The sequence below is a fragment of the Neomonachus schauinslandi genome, chromosome 2 (assembly GCF_002201575.2).
Source record: "Neomonachus schauinslandi chromosome 2, ASM220157v2, whole genome shotgun sequence".
NCBI classification, from domain to species: domain Eukaryota; kingdom Metazoa; phylum Chordata; class Mammalia; order Carnivora; family Phocidae; genus Neomonachus; species Neomonachus schauinslandi.
In genome coordinates, this window is record NC_058404.1 from 174,197,735 (window position 1) to 174,220,465 (window position 22,731).

A 22,731-nucleotide genomic window follows, 5' to 3' on the forward strand; every position below is an offset into this window, starting at 1 on the left:
GGGGGAGTGGGAGAGGGAGAAGCAAGCTTCCCGCTGAGCAGGGAGCCCGATGCGGGGCTCGATCCCAGGACCCTGGGATCATGACCTGAGCCGAAGGCAGACACTTAACGACCGAGCCACCCAGGTGCCCTAGGTGCATTTCTTGATGCATGATTTTAATATAAAGATTTATTAATTAATTCAAAAATAAATACTCACTTAAGGATTTTTTCCAGGTATATTTACATGTAATCGAATTCTAAAAATGTATTGATGAGGTCACAGTTATCGGGGAGGTCATGCCCACATATCATTAGCATGACTATTGTGAAGCCTGAGGTCCAGTGCAATCATACTTCTGAGTTATTTTGAGGGCCTTCAAAATATCATTATGGGTTGAGGTTAATAATAACCTACATGAAACTAAAAGTAGGACCTATGTAAGGAAACAATCAGTTTTGTTTCTTGTAGAGGTCATTGTGATTTTTCTCCCCAGCATTTGTTCTTATGAGTTATCATTGGGCTTGAACTGAGTACCAGTTTAGGATTGATTTCTAATTTGTAAAAATTAATCATGGATAATTAATCATGGATGATTCCATCACCAATAAGGCACTCCCCTGATGTTTCCTCATGCCCAGGTATCAGCTGAATGATAATATAAGCAGTTTAACTGCATCATCTTTGATGGGGAAAACATTGTGGTGGCGCATATGTCATGCCTAAAAGTCACAATAATTTTGCTGTAGTGACAGAAGATTGCTTGAGAATGAATTCTGTAGTTAGAATAAGAAAGAGCAGAGAGAATTGCAGGGCAAAGGAGTAAGAGCCCTAATCGAACCATACTTGAAACTAACTCTACTTCTGGACTTTTCCACAATGTGGATAAGCCAATGTCTTTCCTAAAGCAGTTTGAGTTTTGTGTTCTATAACTTGCCACAGAATGCATCCTAATTGATTCAGTTTAGCAGTCAAGAGTGAAGGAAAATCAGACTCACTTTTCCTGGCATTGTTCTCTTTGAACATAAGCCACTTCCAAACTTCCAAATGTAACCAGAGTCCCTATTTGCTCTACAACGTATCTAAGAATTTTCTTTGCAGGTCTACCAGATATGCATTCTCATTATGAGCCTGATTTCTCATGCAAGTAGGAGAAACTAATTTATATTAAGTTATAGTCCCATGTTGATAAGACTTTCTGCATGTTTTATCACAGATGGATCATGTATGTTTTCAGCATCTAGTAAGCTGCAGATTGAATGACAGAATAGTAGTAATCAAGGAGCATGATTTTAAAAACTCATATTTTATCATCTGTTTACGATAATTTACAAAAGATCACTAAAGAAACTTTTTTATTATGATCTGATAAAGCATAAATATTTGTACTGATCCCCTAATATGTACAAGGTCTGATGCTAAATAATCTCTAGTATTCAAAAGAAGAGTTTGTGGGGATATTTTCTTCCAAGGGACTTAAAATCTAGTCAGGGAGATGAGATACTTCTGAAACACAAGTGAGAAATCAAAGACCACATGTAATTAGCTGTTGAATTACGCCCTAACCTCAAATTCAGAGCAGAAATACATCGTTAAAGACTGAAGAAATCAGAGAAAGCCTGCCTGATTGTTATTGGGTTATGGCTAAGGATATTTTCATATAAAAGTTATTAGTATGACATTCAATATCTTGATGATTAAAGACCCTCGTGGTCTGTAACCAAGACTCCTACTCTTAAAATTGTATTTATACTTACATTTAAAAAGTTTCCTTCATTAATTAATTATTCTCTGTGCATATGTTTTATAGGCTGTGGACATAATCTAGCACATATTCATAGACACCAACATAAAGTGATGAACAATTGAGTTCAATATTAAATTGAGATTTAACATGTGAAAAACAAGCATCTTACATGGTAAATTAGCTTCTGAAAAGGTCTTTGTTGGAGTGAAGAATTGAAAACGTGGAATAAAAAAAACAGATTGTTTCCCAGATCTCCAATTTAGTAGTGTTGTGGATTGGTCTGGTTTTTCTCTGAGTTTCAGTGTTCTCGCATATAAAACAGGGATAGTAACAAGATCTATACCACCACACTTTGGTGGTAATTTTGTTTCCACATAAAATATAGAGTATAAAATTACTTGTAAACTGCATGTGTTTATATGAATATTAGTGTTATTTCTGTTAGTCCTAGGAAGTTTCTAGATTTCTGTTTTAATAGTTGGGGTAAAAACTTTCAAAGCTTTCTGGTGAAAGGTAGATATAATAAAATCAGAATCTACAAGAAACGGGGTCACTGATGACTAACTTTTGTCTAAACTTTTAACCACCCAATAGAATACCTCTGTCAAATTTGGAACAAGTGTTTTTTCTAATGCTATAATTTTTTTTTTTTTTGTAGTATACGGGAAAATCTCTACACAAAGTTGTTTCTAAGATATCAGCAAATGTTGAAAAGTTCCAGCTGGTTGGAGCTCTGAAGATTATGCAGGAAACACTTCACAAATAACGAAAGGAAGAAGTCAATCTCTGTATGGAAGAGAATTGTACAAGCTGTGACCTTGTTTCCAATTTGTATAGTCCCTTTTGTTTTATACTGTTAAGCATGCAACCCAATTCCTAGAAAAGGTGATGCAAGAACAAAATGCAAGTACAGCTCTCCATTGGATATCTCCTTCCCAAACTGAATAACTTTGATATATATGCAATTTTGACAACTGCGCTTAGAAGGAGAAACTAAAAAAGCCATTTTTTTTCTATGAAGCAAATTTTTCTAAATGTAGAATCTGAAGCATTAATTAAAACACTACATAAGATTTTGAAATCTTGACAACATGAAGCAACCAAGTTCAAGAATAGTATAACCTTGTGCTAAAGAGGTGTAGACATTAACTCTTACCTACACTGTCTGTTTATTGTTGTTAAATCTGAGAGCCAAATAGTGCTCTTACAAAATTAGGATACATGATAATTTTAGCCCCCTCTTATTTTCATGCAAACTATTCTCCTATCCATATGCAGAAGAAAAACACAAGGCAGTGTGGAGATGATAGCAGATATTTTATTATTCACATATCAAGAACTATTGCTCTTTTTACAATAAAATATGTTTGTAAAGGAAAATTGATTTTGGGGGCTGAGGAAGATATTTACTGTAATATTTTACTTAAACTGCAAAGAACAGTGAATGATGGACAAATCACTGAGAGCTCTTCTGGGAATTTAAATGACTACTTGTGTTATTGTCTAGTTCATTCTCCATTGTTTCATTTTAGTCGTTTTTTAAAAGACATCGTTCATACGTGCAAATAGGATGGGCTTATCACAATGATGAAGGCTCACACAATCTGGATAACATTGAAAAATGTTAAAATTAGTACACAAAGAAGAATGCCAGACACATTTCCATCACAGTAGTAACAAGAAAACGTGCGTATTTTTTTTTTGAAATAAATATCTTTGTTCTGTTTTTGTCATGCCAAAGTAGAGTAGGATTGGCATGTAATGTTGACCAGAATCTTCCAAATAGAGAAATATTTCTCTGAAGAGAGGTAGCATTATTAAGATAGAATTTCTATCCTAAGTGGAACTGAATTTTTCTGAACATATAATGTTTCTTCCACCTGTATAATTAATCGTTGGTGCTTATAATGTTTACTGATATCATGCTCAAGTTTGGAGAAGGGTTGGTAGAATACTTTACAAACATTGTTGGAGTGCAGAATGAGACGTCACAGTTTTCACTCCAGTTCACTGACTACTGAAGAGGTGAGAAAACACAACTGTTTTGTTGGTAAGAACATGTCTAACCCTCTAATAGGCACATCTCATACTCATATCCAATACCCGTGGTAGAATCATTTATTGAAGGTCTTCTATGTGTCTATCACTTTGGTAAATTCTGTAGAAATGCAAAATAAAAATAAGAGATGGAGGGGGCAAGGAAAGACAATAGTGAGGAAATCATCATGTTGCAGGTGTGCACGATGATATAAAGAAAGTAGGTCTTTTTTATCATACAGAGTTTCTCGTGAATGTTATAGCCCTAGCATGCCTGTAGCTCTCCCAAACTGCACAATTTAGCATTTGTACTGTTTATATTGTTTGCCATATTTTCATTTTGTAGCACTGTCACCCTGTGTGCACACTCCTTAAAAATCACATTTTCACTTCTTCTCTAACCCCATTACACTTAAAGTTAGCACGGTGCTGAGCACAAGGGGTGTGTTTGGCGAATTGTTGTTTCTTAAGCTTAAATGCGGTGTGTGTCACCCCCACCTGCCATCACTGTAAATACAGTAAGTTGAAAATAAGCCCATATCCGTTGCAGTTTACAGAATATAAAGGTCTTTGGGCATAGCTCTTTATGACAGATATTATCAAGATGCTTCAGTCCAGAAGAAGCCTTTATCAGCATTTGAGCGAGTCTTAACCTGGCATGAGCACAGCTGAGTTACACAGGGATCAAAGATTAAATAGGACTGGATCATTTAGAACAAAGAATTTTTCCATATTCTTTGGATCCAGGTTGACAAAGGCAAATCCCAAACATTTAAAAAAATGCATTGTGTGAGTATAAGATTTGATGCAGTGGTTACTTGAGAATTTCTAAATAAGAGGGGCACAAAGCTGTTCTGATGGAAGAAGCTGGGGGCTTAATGCCAAATGTGCATAGCACTTTACTTAAGATCAACATTTATATCGATTGTTTTTGTCAAAGAAGGAGTGTTTATCTTTGACATGAAGGAACTAGCTATTGTTTAAAGCCCAAGCCCCTAAGGATGGGGAGAGTGGGGTGGTACAGAAGGGCAGCAGGTGAAAGAAAGTCAAGGGCTTTCCAGTGGCCAGACCTGCATAGTTTCCCAGACCCCCGGTCCAGGCCCTGCTGAAGGCCTTCTTTTTGCCACATCTGTGAAATCTAACATAGGGGGAGAAGCGAGGTGGTTTGAGGTCACACCTCAACCCCTTATGGTCAGACCTCAAGGCTGAGGGGCACACCTGGCTGCAGCAAGGAAGCTGTAGAGCCAGGCACAGAGCTCTCCCTCTCCTTGAGGACATTCCTGAGGGATCCTGTCAGATTTCTTCCTTCTGGGTCATTGTGGCCTACTTGTTAAAAATTATGTCAGGACTGGGTCGGTGGCACTTTCTCTGGAGTTTAGAATGAGGGGTGCTCTGGAAAAGCAGTGCTAAGATAATCTGTAGGTGATCCGCCTTCTTCCATTAGGAGAAGCTCACTCCCCAGGGTTGAGGAAGAGATGCTCCAGGACGTGGATATCCTTCAAGAACCAGGGTGCTGAGCGCCTCCTGCATTGGGAGGGCAGTGGTGGGTCTCACCCACTGCCCCATGCCCCCATGCAAGCACCTCACTCAGGGATGTCACAGAGCAGGCGCCTGTATGAGGTTCTTGGGATGGCTTTAACAAAGCACCAGAGACCAGGGGCTTCAAAAAAAAAAAAAGAAAAGAAAAAGAAAAAGATAGATGGTTTAAACCAGACCCACCCCCCTGACTTGGGATTATTTCCAGGCTTGTGTCTTATTCATAAGACAAAGGGTAGGAGACTCTCTTTTCTGGGTTTTAAAGATATACATTATTAGAGCAGTTCATAATTTGCTGAATCTGATACTCTTGATCTCCATGCAAATATAACAAATTATGTAAGTAAGCATTCTTTATGCAATTCTTTATACAATGTATGACTTAGAAAATGTTTGTTACTTTCTACATAGTACCAATAGATACATAAATATTTTGTTGCTCTCTGTGAATTCAAGTAAGCTAAAAATTTCCCAATTATTAAAATATAATCAATCACTGATAAGAGTTAACATTTCTCAATTCAGAAGTTTGCACATCTAGTATAATATTAACAACATTAAAAAATGGGTGTTCAAAGTGTGAGTAAATGCACTAAAATTTCATTGAGCAAAATCAAAGAAAATACAATTAAGTTATTTTTCTTAAGGATGTGAAAAAGTTGTGGAAAACATGTCATTTTATTTGGTTTTTGTGTCATTCACTCTTTGAAATTGTGTTACTAATTAAAATTTCAATGAAAATCAGCAACAGTCCAATTTCTGTAGGCATTTTGGTGTCTTTCAGAAAGCACAGATTAGTTTCTTATAAAGGAATGGTTTGATTCACTTACAGAGTGAGGATTACATTTTAAAAAGACATGCTTAGATGGCAATGTCTATTATTCATGTGACATGTATATTTTTAAGGATTCAGCTGAGATCATTTGGTTATTTTCATTTACTACCCTTCTCTTTTTAAGCTTTTATCATTTTATAAATGTATAATTTTTATCCTTCTTGCATTCTTCTCTAATGAAGAGGATAATTTTTATTGCTGCATACATGTCCGTGTCATATTTTCCATTCTTCAAAATCCCCACTTATCACTGGGAGATCCTTGTAGCTTGAGGGAAGCTAATCCCATTCCTGCTTTCAGGGGTAGAAGCACATGACCTAGAATAAACCCTATTGGAGCATTTCAAAATCTGGCCAATGTGATTAGTTCGTGGAACATATAAAACTTAGCTTAATTGGAGAAATCTCGGAATTTGCTGAATATTTTGGGAAAAAAATACTCTCCATATCTGCAGAATATGAAAGAGGACTCATGCAACCAAGTAGATGGAGAAAGCATTTTGAGACCATGAGGGGAAGTCTACAGAGTGAAGATAGAGTAGAAGACCAAGTAGAGAAGAAGAGACAAGGAAAAAAAAAAAAAGTGTGGCCTGGCCTGGTAACACCATTGGGGTCCTGGCTCAAGCCTCAGGGCATGTATTTGAATTGGGTTTGCAGTTATTGAAACTGAAAGTATTCAAACAGAAATATCAGTACTGTATTTTTTTTTTTTTTAATTCATGGATGAAATGCATTTAAGAGTCTGTTTTAATTGGAACGAAATGTACGTGTCTGCCTTTCAGTAATTGTGTGAATTCCTAAGCCCCGGAGCTACCTAGCTAAGATTAGAAATTAGCTTTCTTGATTTCCAGTACAAATCCATTTTAACTACCTCAGCGTTGCCCCAGCTGATGTCCCTCAAAACACCTCTCTACAAGTTAGTAGGTTTTCCATGGAAATATTCCCTTGTGCTTGAATAAATTTGAAACTTTTATTCTGGAGTTCCAATATATTCAAAGGAGTTTCCTTTCTGCATACACCTCAGACCCTTCAACACCACCTGAATCCACAGAAGAGGGATTTAAGTTCAACATTTCCCAGTCTTATGTGAGTATCACATTTTCAAGGCATTCTTGCTAATGTCTTCTAGATCAAGGCTCCAAGGAAGCAAACTTTGGTAATCCCAGTTCTATGTTATTCTTAAAACTTTATACTGCCTCTGAAGGAATAGGCAACTTACCATGTAAATTTCTGTCTTTAATAATTTAATTCTCTGTGATATTGATTTCTCCAGGGACATTGTTTGCAATATGATCCTCATCTAACAATGAGTTATGTTATAATGGGGTTCTATTTATATTTTTATATTTTAAAATATAATTTACTTAATTTATTCTTAATATGTTCACTCTTTACTAGGCAAATATTAGAGGTATTTGTGCAAAGATAGCACTGGAAAAAAGAATACACTTGTTAGATGTGTTATTATTACTGTCACTGGTGGACAGGGCACTAGAGGAAGGAGAATAATAATAGCACAGTACGAGCCACGTGGAGAGAATTCACCATTGGTGCATCATTGAACCAACTACAAAGAGAAGGATGAGACTGGAAATATGGAGGTGATTTTAAGGTGGAACAAATAATTTTCAACCACAATGATTGTTACCAATTCTTTGTAAACATCCAATTTAATTTGAAAATGATAAGAAAATGGACATTTTGGTGATTTTTTTTCAGTCAGTTGGTTTTCATTAAGTGCTTATTTTATGTTCCATCCTGTGTAAGATGTAAGTATGCTGATTTTACTGTGCTCTTGAGAAATTTGAATTATATTGGCAAAAGAAGATTGATAGTCACACACTATTAAAGACCAATATGTAGTCAATAAGGGCTGTGAAAATACAAGAAATGAAAAAAAAATTACTATGGACTTGTATAGTTGGAAAGTCTCCCCAGGAGGAGAGTGTGGAATGAAGAGTGAGAAATTAATAGCATGTGAGGAGATGGAGGAAATGATCAGATCTAAAGGGGAAAATTTTTCTAGATATTCTGAAACACTGTGGGTATCATTAATTCCTTCCATATTTTATTTATGTATATTAACCATGAAGGGAACACACAAGATTTATATCTTCACTTACAAGCTGTTACTATGGACTCACATCAAGCAAATTTCAGTAAAAATTGGCTTACTTGAACTCTTTCATAATTAATATCTTTGTTTATTGTTTAGGCTTCACTCATAGACCTTGTGATTAATTCTAAGCCTTAAAATAAGAGAAAAAATAATCCTAATGCCAAGAAAATAGACACATGTCATAAAAATTCTTCACTGTGCTACTCCTATCTTCTCATCCTAGTTTGGAATATTCAGCAATGATCATTATTTATAAGGCAAAATTCATGGGCCATTTTTAAAAATATGGAACTTTCAGCCAGTTCACTCAAGGTTAGAATTCTTTTATTCAACAAATATATTTTGAAGAGGCTTAAGCAAGAAAAAACGCCTAGTTTGCTAACAGAGAGGAAGAATAAAATTGCCACTGTAGCACCCTGGTACATAAGATTTTCTTGACACTGGAATGTGTTTGAGATTTCAAAGAATCCTGCCCTCTATTGCTCTGGACCTGTGCTTCTGTATGCCATAGATGCATAGCCAAAAGAGATGATATGATTATCAGGTTGTTTTGGCATCATTGAATGCAAAGTAGCTTTCAATGACTAAGGGGAACACATTCAAGCTGGTCATCCAAAAGGCAACAGAATTTCCTCTCACTTAGTAAACATTGGCCTCAGTTTACTGAAGAGCTAGCTCAGAGCATGCTTCTGCAATGAGAAATATAGGTCATAGAAATTCCTGGGCATGGAGGTTGTCCTTGATTGGGTGGCCTCAGGGACTCTTTGGAGTGGGAATTGTGGTAAAAAAATACAAAACAAAATTATCAAATTAAAAAAAAAAGATTCATCCCTCAAAGAGTCAGGGCAAAACTTTGGACATAATGGAGACCATACAGTAGTACAAGTGTCATGTTTAATCAGCTAGTTTTAATAGAAGTGTCAGAAGATCATGTGACAATATGACCAGGGAAATGATAATGAGAAGAGAGAGGCTGGATTATGAGAGTCTTATAAAAGAAATATAGAATTTTGTAAACATTGTGATTAGCTTCTCAACATTCATCCCTCCACCTTATTGATGAAGAACTTGAGAAACAGTTGGAGGAATTGATCCAAGACAATAGGTCAATCAGGGTACTTTCAAGCCCTTGACAATCACTGTTGCAAGAACTCTGGTCTAAGCCACTGAATGAATCACATTGCTGGGGATGGCAGGGATCGATCTTGCAAGGGGCATGCTATTCTAAAGAAACGATGAAAAGCAAAGAGATATTTGCTTGGGAATTCTAAGAAAATGTTTCTCTTTCTTAAGTGTTAATCACAAGAAAAGGTAGCCTCTATTCATCTGTGTAGAGAGCAAAATGGAGTCTCTCATGCCAAGCAGGGGCCTGTGTCAAGCAATGACACAAGCAGTTAAAGTACTGCAGCTAGGAGACATCACGGGGACCCACGTCAGCTGACCCCCCAGAACTGATAACAAGCAGAACCAGAGGAGGTCTGCAGAGACCCAAAAATGATTAAATCCCTTTAAAAAGGGAAGGATTTTTTTTTTTTTTTAAGATTTTATTTATTTATTTGACAGAGAGAGAGATAGCAAGAGCAGGAACACAAGCAGGGGGAGTGGGAGAGGGAGAAGCAGGCTTCTTGCCGAGCAGGGAGCCCAATGTGGGACTCGATCCCAGGACCCTGGGATCATGACCTGAGCCGAAGGCAGACGCTTAACGACTGAGCCACCCAGGTGCCCCCTAAAAAGGGAAGGATTTTGACAGCAAACGGTCGGACTCTTCAGACCTGACGCTTCTATGTCTGACCACTTAAAAAAGGCAACTGCCACTGAAGGCCCTGCCTGATTGATCTCCATGATCTCCGAACAGAACCAAGGTCCTTCACTGCTTGAACATCAGAAGCAGTCAGTGCCGAGAGCTGACCCGGACCAGACTGAGGCCTTATCTCAACCGTGGGCCTATAGACTGACTTCCAGTTTGGTTGGTTAACTTCCTGCACCCTTCTGTTACCTTGTTTGTTGTGTGGCTTATCTTCTGTCCTGCTCTGTGTGCCATGTAAGAAGCCAAGTTGAATCACATGGTGAAGTGTCATTGAGTTTAGAATCCTGAACCTGCTTTATAATTGTGATTTAGCTTTGCTTTATGATTGAATAAAGCTGACACTGTGGAAAGACACAACTCATGTGTGTGCCTTCAGAGCCTGTTCGTGACAATCTGGAATCATTTTGCCATGTGCAAGACCTGTCTCTTTCACTGCTCTCTTTTACTAGCTTCCAAATGAAGCTACATGGGAAGGAAAGTAAAGCCAAGAAAACTGCCAACAAAGGAAGCCAGAGCTGTTGGACTGAGTCATCTTTGAGGCCTGCCCTACGCTGTACTCTCAGGATGTTATTACTACTTAAGAAGAGTGGAGATGAGTTTTTTCACTATTTTTAGCTATAAACATCATAACTGATACAAAGCCTATGTAAGAAGATACTGCCTCTTTTCCCTAAAGCTTAATACTAGTACTCAAAGGCTAAAGAGGCAAATGACTTAGCCTAGATTATTTACTCACAAAAATCCTAATTCAGGAAATATTTTATTTAAACTAGAATAAAAAAAGTTTTTTCAGAGTAGTGCAATCCTTTTAGAGCTGTCATGAACACACTCTTCATTTCCTCTTTGCTGCCTAGAGCAGTGAGTCACAAATTTTAACATGTATATAATCAACCGGGTGGGACTTGAGATTTTGCATTTCCAACAAGCTCCAGGTGATGTTGATTCAATTGGTCCATGGCTCAAACTTTGAGTACCAAGAACCAAGTGGACTTCAGACTTCTGCAGATAGTAAGACCAATAAAAATTAGTAATTATTGGACTGTGATCATGCATTGTATTATACTCAAAAAGACCTTATGTGTATATCTACATAAAACGCAACTCTGAACAGATCTCTACATTACTCATTCATCACCACCACACATATGTATATATCTTATATATATACATAAATCTCATCTCACAAATTTCTAATGTATAATGGGAAGAATAGAGTGCTGGAGGGGAAACTTCTTGATTAAATTTTCTTTTTCCACTTAATTCAATTTTACTGAAATGACTGACTATGCAAAAGTGGGAAAAACCATTTACATACAAACTGGGCAAAATAAACAAGCCCAGAATACTCACGCAGTTTATATGAAGAAGCAATGTGCATAATATGGTTACTCAAATAGCTTAGTCTATTTTTCTTGGATAGTTTTAACTGGGCCCTTATCCAAATGCTTTCATTGCTCTAATTAGTTGTCAATGTAGTCTAGATTCTCTTTAATTATTTGTATTGTTCTTTTTTAATTTCTTGAGCAAAATGGTACTTTCAATTCTGTGCTAAAGTGAAAACCTATTAAAATGGAGAAATTTTATGAAGATGCGAATTTTGTGATATGTTCCAAATGAATATTCTTCAGTGTTTTTTTCCTCTATATTGGAAGTAGTGTATGTTGAATGCCAGATCATTATACTATAACCATATTTTGGGAAATGCAAAGAGGAATGCTTTCTTGTTTTGCTGCCTTCACCCATTTATGCAAATGTATAATATGTAGGTATATTATAAACATTTATTTCAAAATACTTAAATGACCACCTAGTTATATTAGTTGGAATAATTAGTGGCCATAACACCTTAAACAAGTATGTCTTAATACAATAGAAACTTCTTATTTGTGTTCCCAGTGAATGTCTTTCTTGCAAAAGAAGCTCTCCTCTAATTTGTGCTTTCAGGAATAGAGTTTTTCCATCTTTTAGCTTTTTTTTTCCTACAAGGCCTTGGAATTTTCTGTATTCCTCTAGGGAAAGATAAAAATGAGAGTAGAATACACCAAATTGTTAAAGGCCCTGGCCTAAAAGCCATATATCACTTCTACTAAATTTCACTGTTGAGAATTAGTCACGTGCATTATAAGGGCACTTGGAAATGTGGTCCACGGGTGGGCAGTTGTCTCCCCACACAAGCTCAACACCATGGAAGGGGAAGTACAAATTTTGTAGACAGCCAGAAATCTTTGCTATAGTATTATTTGCACATTATATGCACTGGATGAATTGAGTCAATGGAAAGGTGGGTGAGATACTGAGCATTACTATCTAATGAGGTAAGAATGAAAAATAAATAAATAAAATAAAATGTAGTGCAGTGTGGTAAGTATGGTGTCTCTCCAATCGGATGGGGGACCCAGAAGGTGGGGCGACCCAATCTGGTAGAAGCCAGTAAGTTGGGTGGTGAAAGAATTCACCTGAGGCATAACAAAGGAGATAGAAGTTTAACAAATACACCACAAGGGAACAGCCGGCAGGACAGCAAAGGAGAGACTGTCTTCCATGAGGCAGTGGGTGGGGGATGTATTTAAAGGGCAAAAGTGAGGAGATATGAAGATGTATGGAATTTTCCCTTTTTTGGTAACTGTGCCTGGTTGTCAGTAGCTCATTGGTTAGTTAGGGCCTATGGTGATTTCAAAATGGACTTAATGAGCTGGTTTGTATTCAGTCAGGGGGTTGAGGTCACTGTGGGCCCTTCTACCTTACTCAAGTTTCCACTGTTCAAGCCTGTTGCCCGAAAGTGGCCTCCACAGTAAGTGCTAGGAGTTGATAACACAAGAAAACATGTTTAGCTGGAAAATTTGTTTTTTTTGTGTAGTGTATTCTGGTGACATCAGAAGAAATTGAGTGGGGGCGCCTGGGTGGCTCAGTCGTTAAGCATCTGCCTTCGGCTCAGGTCATGATCCCAGGGTCCTGGGATCAAGCCCCGCATCAGGCTCTCTGCTTGGTGGGAAGCCTGCTTCTCCCTCTCCCACTCGCCCTGGTTGTGTTCCCCCTCTTGCTGTCTGTCTCTCTCTGTCAAATAAATAAATAAAATCTTTAAAAAAAAAGAAGAAGAAGAAATTGAGTGGATTTAGGAGAAAGAAGACTCAGGAAGAAGTTGCAACTGCTTATTAAGTCTTGACAAGAGCTTAAACTTAGATATGGCAGTGTAAAAAGAGAGAAGATTCAAGAGCTATTTATTTAACAAAATTAAAGAGATTGTGTACAACAAAGGAAGAAGAAGTTAAAATATGCATGACTTAATGATGACCTTGAGAAACTGGATGGAGGATGACATTGATTGTTATAGGGAATGAAGAAGTCACAATAGATTTTGAGTGGGTGAATGTTGAATGTATGGTGAATACAATATGGATGAATATGAAAGGTAGTTACATTTTGGTTTTTGTAGCATAGGAGAGTGATCAGAGATTGAGATAAAGAGAAAGGATTCAAAGCATAAAAATGGTAGCTAAAGTCAAGAAGGGAGATGAAATTGTAAGGAAGAACATGCATTATTAGAAGAGGCAATGACTAAAGACAAAATCAAAATTTAGTCTGAAATGAAAATGACATTGAATCAGAGAGAAATAAGATTTACTATCAGATTTTTGCTCATTAAAAGAAGAGATCAAGTGACTCAGTCTTTAGGGAAGTAAGTACAGTTGAATGAATTTTCAATGGTCTTTAGTGTTTTGTTGATCATAGACATTGTGAGGGTTAATTTTTTTCTTTCTTTTTTTTTTTTCAAAAGAGAGAGGTGGGGGAGGGGCAAATGGAGAGACAGAATTGTAAGCAGACTCCATGCCCAAGGTAGACCCTGACGAGGTGGCTTGATCTCACAACCCTGAGAGCATGACCTGAACTGAAATCAAGAGTTGGATGCTTAACGGACAAGTAGAGGAAGGTTGAATTCTTTCTCTGCTTGTTTGAGCTGGACATCTGTTTCCTCCTGCCTTTGTCCTGGGACCATTGTCCTCTAGTTCTCAGGCCTTTGGACGTGAACTGATCTACATCATTGGCTTTCCTGGGTCTCCAGCTTGCAGATGGGAGGCTGTGGGACTTCACAGCCTCCATAATCACATAAGTTAGTTCCTTCCTTCCTTACTATTCAACACTTAGAAATATAAATATAAATATAAATATGAATATAAATATGAATATAAATGTAAGTATAAATGAAATTATATATAATAATATATTTAATAATATTATATAATATATAACCTATTGGTTCTGTTTCTCTGGAGAATCCTAATACAGTCGTATTTAATAATTCAGTGAAAGTCCTATCCCCTCTCTTAAAATATGAATATCATGGATATGCATCATTCCAACCAATTTCATGATTTGATAGACTACTGGAAACCTAATCATGGCACATGAATTCCAGGTTAAGAATTCTGGCACTGTGCACCTAGAGGGCTTAAACTATAAAATAGTAAGTTTAAATAGCTTTGGTAACTTGCATCTTGTAAGGCAGGGAAAGTCCTGAATACATTTTTATCAAATTAAAAAATTTAAAGGAGATGTTATTAACTCATTGTACTGATATAAAATATTTCCATCAGAGAATTCAAAGACATGATGAATTTAGATTTTTTTAATTCTACTCATTTTGATTTCTCTTTTGTAAGGAAACCCTGAAATATTATATTATTTTGTTTTGTAATAAAATAATTATTTGCAATAATTACCCTATCTGAATGAGTGATCACTGTGCACTTTAACTTCAGGATAGCAGGCACTTGGACACTGTCACAGAGAATTAGTCATAACACTCTGTGAAGAGTTTATTATTCAATCCTTAAATCCCACCACAAGTATAATAAATAGGTTCCTGATGTCACTGGTCATTCCCATAGACATTATTTTACTTAGTTCATTTTAATTAAATGCTAATCATATGGTAGGCACTGTGTTAGGAGCTGAGAAATAACTAGACAAGGATATATATACTAAGTTCTAGCAGAAATATAGACATTTACACGCTCACATTAAATGCAAACTCAGATTTTAGTACCCATTCATTTGACTAGTAGTTATTAAACATTTTTTACCTTTTCATGAACCCACTCATAGTCAACACTCTCCAGCTTTCTTTGATCTAAGCAGACTGGATTCCCTTTTGTAGAGGTAATCTTGTACTTTGAGAACAGTATTTTTTTTTTTTTTTTTAGACTTTATATATTTAGAGCCATTTTAAGTTCACAACAAAATTGAGAAGGTATGGAGATATCCCACATACTCCCTGTCCTCACACATGCATACCCTCCTTCACCACCAGTGTGTATATTTGTTACCAAGGATGAATTTAGATTGATACATCATAGTTACCTGAAGTCCATAGTTTACTTTAGGGTTCACTCTTGGGTTTGCACAAATCTCTAATGACATATATTAATCATTATGATATCATATGGAGTATTTCCACTCCCTTAAAACTCTGATGTGCTCTCCCTATTCATTTCTCCCTCATCCCCTTCACCCCTAGCCAACTACTGATCTTTTTATTGTCTCCAAAGTTTTGCCTTTTCTAGAATGTCATATAGTATGCACCATTTTTAGCTTGGCTTCTTGCACTTAGTAATAAGCATTTTAGTTTCCTCCATGTCTTTTCATGGCTTGATAACTCACTTCTTTTTATTGTTGATGAATAATATTCCATTCTCTGAGGGTACCAAAATTTACTTATCTATTCATCTACTGAGGGACAACTTGCTTGCTTCCAAGTTTTGGCAATCATAAATAAAGCTGCTGTAAATATCTGTGTGTAGGTTTTTGTGTGGGCATACATTTTCAACTCTTTTGAATAAATAACAAGGAGCATGATTGCTGGGTATCATGATAAGGATATGTTTAGTTTTATAAGAAACTGCCAACTGTTTCTCAAAGTTGCTGTCCCATTTTCCATTCCTACCAGCAAGGAATGAGAGTTCCTATTGCTCCATATCCTTGCCAGGATTTGGTGTTGTCAGTGTTCCATTTTCTGATTAGGTTTGTAGTGGTATCCCATTGTTGTTTTAATGATGTAATGCTATGGGCACCTTTTCATATGCTTATTTGTCATCTGTATATCTTCTTTAGTGAGGTGTTTGTTAAAGTCCTTGGCTCATTTTTTAAATGGGCTTTTTCTTTCTTATAGCTGAGTTTTAAGAGTTGTCTATTTTATTTTATTTTTTTTAAAGATTTTATTTATTTATTTGACAGAGAGAGACACAGTGAGAGAAAGAACACAAGCAGGGGGAATAGGAGAAGCAGGCCTCCAGTGGAGCAGGGAGCCAGACGCGGGGCTCGATCCTAGGACCCTGGGATCATTACCTGAGCCGAAGGCAGATGCTTAATGACTGAGCCACCCAGACACCCCAAGAGTTGTTTATTTTAGTCCATTATAAGATTTTTCTTTTGCAAATATTTTCTCTCAGTCTGTAGCTTATCTTCTAATTCTCTTGACATTGTTTTTTCACAGAGCAGAAGTTTTTAGTATTAATGAAGTCCAGCTTATCAATTTTTTTTCTTTCATGGATCATGTCTTTGGTGTTGTATCTAAAAAGTCATCTATGTTTTTCCTATATTATCTTCTAGGTGGTTTATAATTCTGTGTTTTAACATTTAGGTCTGATCTATTTTGAGTTAATTTTTTTGAGGAGTGAAAGGTCTGGGTCTAGATTCACTTTTTTTTGGCATGCAGATATCCAGTTGTTCAGCACCATTTGTTGAATAGACTATCTGTACTTCTCTGTATTGACTTTGCTTCTTTGTCAAAGATCTGTTGATTGTATTCATGTGGGTCTATTTCTGGACTCTCTATTCTGTTCCATTAATCTGTCTATTACTTTGCTAATACCACACTGTTTTAAATACTGTAGCCTCTATAGTAAGTCTTGATGTCAGGTACTTTTTGTCTTCCTACTTTGTTCTTCTTCAATATTGTCTGGTTAATTTGGGTCTTGGCCGTGCCATATAAACTTTAGAATCAGCTTTTTAATATCCATAAAATAACTTGCTGGGATTTTGATTGGGATAGCACTGAATCTCTAAATCAAGTTGGAAACAACTGACGCAATGATAGTATTGAGTCTTCCTCTCCATGAATACAGACTCTCTCTCCATTTATTTAGTTCTTTGATTTCTTTCATCAGTTTTCTAATTTTCCTCATATAAATCTTATATGCATTTTGTTAGATTTATACCTAAGTATTTTATTTTTGATGTAGTTGATATTGTGTTTTTAATTTCAAATTCTACTTGTTTATTTTTAGTATATAGGAAGGCAACTGACTTTTGTATATTAACCTTGTATCTTTCAGTCTTGTTATAATTGCTTATTAGTTCCAGGAGGTTTTTTTTGTTTTGTTTTGTTTTTGGTTCTTTCAGATTTTCTAAGGAGATGATCATGCCATATGTGAACAAAGACATTTTTATATCTCCCTCCCCAATATGTATGTCTTTTTATTTCCTTTTCTTGCCTTGCTGCATTAGAAAGGACTTCCAGTACAATGTTAAAAAGGAGTAGTGAGGAAGGACATCATTGCCTTTTACCTGGTCTTCATGGGGAAGCTTCAAGTTTCTCAGTATTAAGTATGGTATTATCTGTGGGATTTTTTTAGACATTCTATATCAAGGTGAGGAAGTTCTCCTCTATTCCTAGTTTACTGAGACTTTTGATCACTAATAGATGTTGGGAGAGCAATCACTTTTAATAGAAGAATAGAAACAGGGCCATTTGAAAATACAAAAAGATTTGTCTCTACATAAATGGATTGGTGACAACTCCTCACCCACAGAGAGCACACTAAACACATTAAACAATAGGATTAGAACATAAGTAATGGGATTTTTAAGGCTTTCAAACTCTAAAGGACAATTTCAAAGGTTTGAAGGAAAGATAGATGTATACTACCAGTGTGAGATGAAGTTTTTTCTCTTTCTCTCCCTCTCTCTCTTTTTTCTCTTCTAATCCCACACCTTCCCCCCAATATACACTACTTCTGTGGAGGAAGGCTACTGAGGGAACTATCAAAGACAAGAATAGAATTTGACTACGTGTTTAAAGAGTAAGAGATGCTTTATGTGTGAAAAGGAAGAAGTTAAAAGTCCTGACTTTTTCATGCCATTTCTTTTTAGGATTTTTATTTTCCTAGTGGATGCTGAGTAATGATTATCTAAGTGTCCACTTCATTCTCCTTTTGTTGCAGAAGCTGGAAAAGTAAAATCATCTATTTTAACAGCTAGGATTCTGAGTGCAAATTTGATTTCACCAATTATATGTATTCAAGTGAGGTTTGAAAATAGAATAGGAGTTATGTTGCTGCTTTTTTGATTATTTTCTCCTCATCGTGGGAGTAGTGAATATATAGTTTACCTCCCACAGGCCTGCCTGGTGGAGGCAGAAGTTATGTGTGCATCTCTCTGTGGTTCAAAACCTCACCAGAGTTCTATAGAGGAGCTTGGGAAGTGAGCAAAACCTCAGTCGTAAGCTGGCATTGAGCTGAATACATGTTTCTTCTTCAAGTACTGTGAGTGGAGCCTAGTGCAGTTATACCAGGAGGCTGAGCCAAGCGTGTTTGATTTGATGTAGGGATTCTGCACACTTCCCTCTTCTCTTTCTACCCCAGAAAAGCATCCTCCTCTTCTGTGCTACTACTTTTCTCATACATGTTGTTTTACTTCTTTGTATAGATGGATGGCTAACAGACTAGACTCTGAGCTCCCTGAGGGCTTAGGTCAAGATTTTTTTATATATTTGTGTCCATGGTACTATGCTGGGCACATCATGGAATTCACAAATAATTTTTGAGTGAGTGAATGAGTGAATTAATGAACAATATGCACGAAAGTTTTTGGATTAGACCATTCTTCAAACTACCTGCAGTTCTGCCTTCAAAATAAGTATTATGTTTTTTGTCATTTCTAAAAAAGTGTAAGTCTTCAAATCCTCTAGGGGTGTTAGGAAAAGTGTTTTAAAATAGATATCACAGTATAAATACTTAGCCAACCTGAAGAGCAATAAGAAATATAGAATTTTTTTCAGCTCATATCTATTAATTTGTTAAGGGGTTCTGTCAAAGTGTGGGTCACTACCAGAAAGGAGGTGTAAGCCTTGGAAATGTAGACTGCTGGTTAGTTTTCAGTTCTGGACTTGTACACTTTTACCTTCCTGCAGGAATTTTATTTACTTTTTGACTAATTATTTAATGCAACACTTATTCCCATGGTCTAAATTCACTTATGTTCACATTTCTCATTTTCAAAGGTGATTTAAATTCAGAACCAAAGGTTGAATAGGCCAAAGGGTTGCAAATTCATGTGACTCATCACTACTTTCTTGTTTATGACATCTTCCCCTTCACAGCCTTATGAACCTGAACTTAAACAGACTATAGCATAAAAGCTGAATTAATATTAAGTGTTTGATCTCTGCATGTCTCATTTTGTGGCTCAAGAGACTGAAGCAGTTAAGCTATATATTCTGCATAGAGGCCAGAAAGCATAACGCCTTCAAAGGAATATACATACATATAATGTGTACTCCTTCTCTAAAAGTGTTTTACATTCCATGAGAGCAACCCCATCATTTTTCAAATTGGAAAATAGCTCAGGACTTTATGATTGCTGCTTGAACAAGCAATATAAATTCATTTCATACTCTACTTTTTTGGCATCTTTCCTAGAGGACAACAGGAAAACTTAGATATATGGGTTATATCATGTCAGTTTTGTTTTATTATTTATTTTTTCCTACCAAGTATAACTAACCTATGTTTCTCCAGTTCAAACAAGCCTGGACATGAAGGTCATATTATTGATAAGAAGAAATTGTCTCTGCTTCTATTCGTAATTGCAAATCAAAAGAAATCCAGAAACTCTAAGTTGCTCTGAACCACTTTCAGGAGATCTCAGGGACATTGTTACACTTACTCTCCAACACTGTCCTCCTATATGTTTATAATACGCTGTTTAAAATGACCTGAAGTAACTGCTCTGAAGTGGGTAGTTCATATTCTCCTCTTCATGTATCACATGTTTTAAAAAGCATATTTCAGTAACAGAGAAAAAGACAGATTTTAAAAATCTCTGTGTACAAGGTTTTAGGTGAATTCCTGGGGATACATAAGACCTTAGGCCAGATGTTCATCGTTCTAGCTATCTCTCCGTTGATCATTTGCTTTTGGACAAAGCATGCAGATCCTGAGCTCTTTTCCCCTTTTGGTAAAAATATTATGGTTCCTTCTGCAAATGGATAGCTGGAGAGCCTGCTTCAAGGGCATCCCAACATGGGGTGAGTTTTCTGTGGGGTTGTAGCTGACCCCAAGCTAGGGTGCCTCCATTTCATTTGAGAATGCAGTCACAAATTACTGATGTAAAAAATGACCCTTTTTCTGCCCACATAACTGTTGGCAATTTCTTTCTAATTCACTAGAATACTAATAAAAAAAATCCTGATATGTATAATATGTTCATTTTGTTATCCTTAAGGTTGTATTTACTCACATAATGATTGTGTAGTTAGATGACTTTTTTAGTCTTCATAAATCTAGCTCACCTGAAGATCTTTTTCCCTTTCATATGCTAAAAAATAACTCTTTATTGTGGGTTCAAGAAATTCAGCTAGGTTTACGGAGGTGTAAATGGATATTAACAGTCTATGTGCTACATAACTTTAGCTCAATAAGTAAAATGCACATGAAAAGGATTGAGATTAATAAGACTCTGGGGCTTAATAGAGATATAGTATAGATATTACACTATCTGAGTGGAACAGAGCTGCTTTCCATCTGAAATTCTTACATCAGTGTAGAGCTTTTTAATGGCTAGATGATTCGGTAGGTAAAATACTCTGCCTTCTCTAAAGAAGAAGGGCGACTTGCTTCTAACTAGGAAGTAAAGTTCAAAGTCACAAGATTCCTTGCCTTAATTATGGAAAGAATGCTTGAACATATTTTCTATCATGAATTAAATGTTTATTGATTTTCTCATTTTAACTCAGATGCTAACTGTGTTTAAAAGTACTTTTTTCCCTGCATTTGTGGAAGCCTCCAACTTACTCACATTTTATTTGCAGATCTACTAGGAATCTGGCTGCATGTTATTGGGCCCAGAGCATGGAGCTTTTGAGCTAGATGCAATCTTAGTGGTTATTTCACTTAATCTCATCATTTTACAGCTCAAAAAAATTGATGCTGAGATGAAATATGATAAATCCTCAATGTTACACAGTGAGATTTGTAGCAAAACTTAAATTTGAACTCAGATAAACAATGTCCCAATCATCCATACACTTTTTTGTGTCGTTTTCTACCCAAAGTGATGCAAGTACGTCAGGTCATATACATAAATGAATGATGCTGAGTAAGTCATTTTTGTTAGAATTTACTCAAAGCTACTCTATTGGAATTTTTAGTTCTATTCTTATAGTTTTAGGATATGGGCACAGTTGAATAGTTTAAGATGTGGGCACAGTTGGAACCCATGATTTGTTGTCAGAACTGTACAACTTGAGCAAAAAAAAAACCCAGGGACATAAAATTGTATCCTTTTTGTATGAGTGAAAAGTGTCAGAACAAGGAAACACAGGAAAGAGGAGGAAAAGTGTGATTTGTGCGCGAGGATTTGGGGAACCAATTTTGTTTGCAGGATTGTTAAAACTTTACACATAAAATTTAAAAACATTTAATAATTCATTAAGTCTGTTTTTATATTTCCTTCTCTTCAAACACCTTTATATTTTCTTAGAGGTAGTCTTCAGAATGGAGCAGTTGAGTGGAAAATCATGACATAGCCCCAAATGGAAAGGAAAATGCCATTGCACGTTTTTATAACGTGGGACAGTATGGTACTTATGGAAAAGTTGCAAAATATGTGAACCTTAAATATTTCCTGCTTCAGGTTAATCAATTCGTTATCTCTGCATACAAAAATAAATTACTCAACTCGTTCTTTGCCCTCTGGCTTTATTTTGATCTCTACCGCTTTTTTTTTTTTTTTTTCCTTCTCCCGCAACATTTTTGCTTCAGTGCCTTTTGCTGTAAGAGATGCTAATCAAATGTATGGGGTATTTTATGTGATTAACAGGAAAGGCAATTATCTGCCTAGAAATAAATGCTGCCATCTTTTGTATGCAAAGAAGCCAGTGCACCGACCGTAGGATTTAGTCAATGGCAGAAAACTAAGAGATGAACATAATTCTCCCAACTTAACATGGCCCATCGTCGTCTATTTAATGTAATATTTCTCTGCTCAACTAATGATTATGGTGATGATGCCGGAAAATAAATTTCCAATTTGTGTGTATTCTAGCTGCTAGATTGAATGCAGGCTAATGTCACTTGTGATTACAGAATCTTTATTTGAATATTTAGTTACTCTGGTTCTGTTTGCAGCTCTCCCGTTGACAGCTGCACATTGAACATCCTGAGACATGTCATTCTTTAGAAATATTTGCTGTAGAGGATCCGTTGGTCAGAAATGCTAAAAGAGGGCACTTCCCACACAAGTATGAACTTCAAGTCTTTATCTCACATTGAAATGCACAATGAGTAGAATATATTAAGGAATTCTAAGTTTTTAGACAACTGAATTTGTCAACATATGAATAATTATCTGACTTTGCCAACGATTATTCCATTTTAAACATTTCAATCTTTGTGT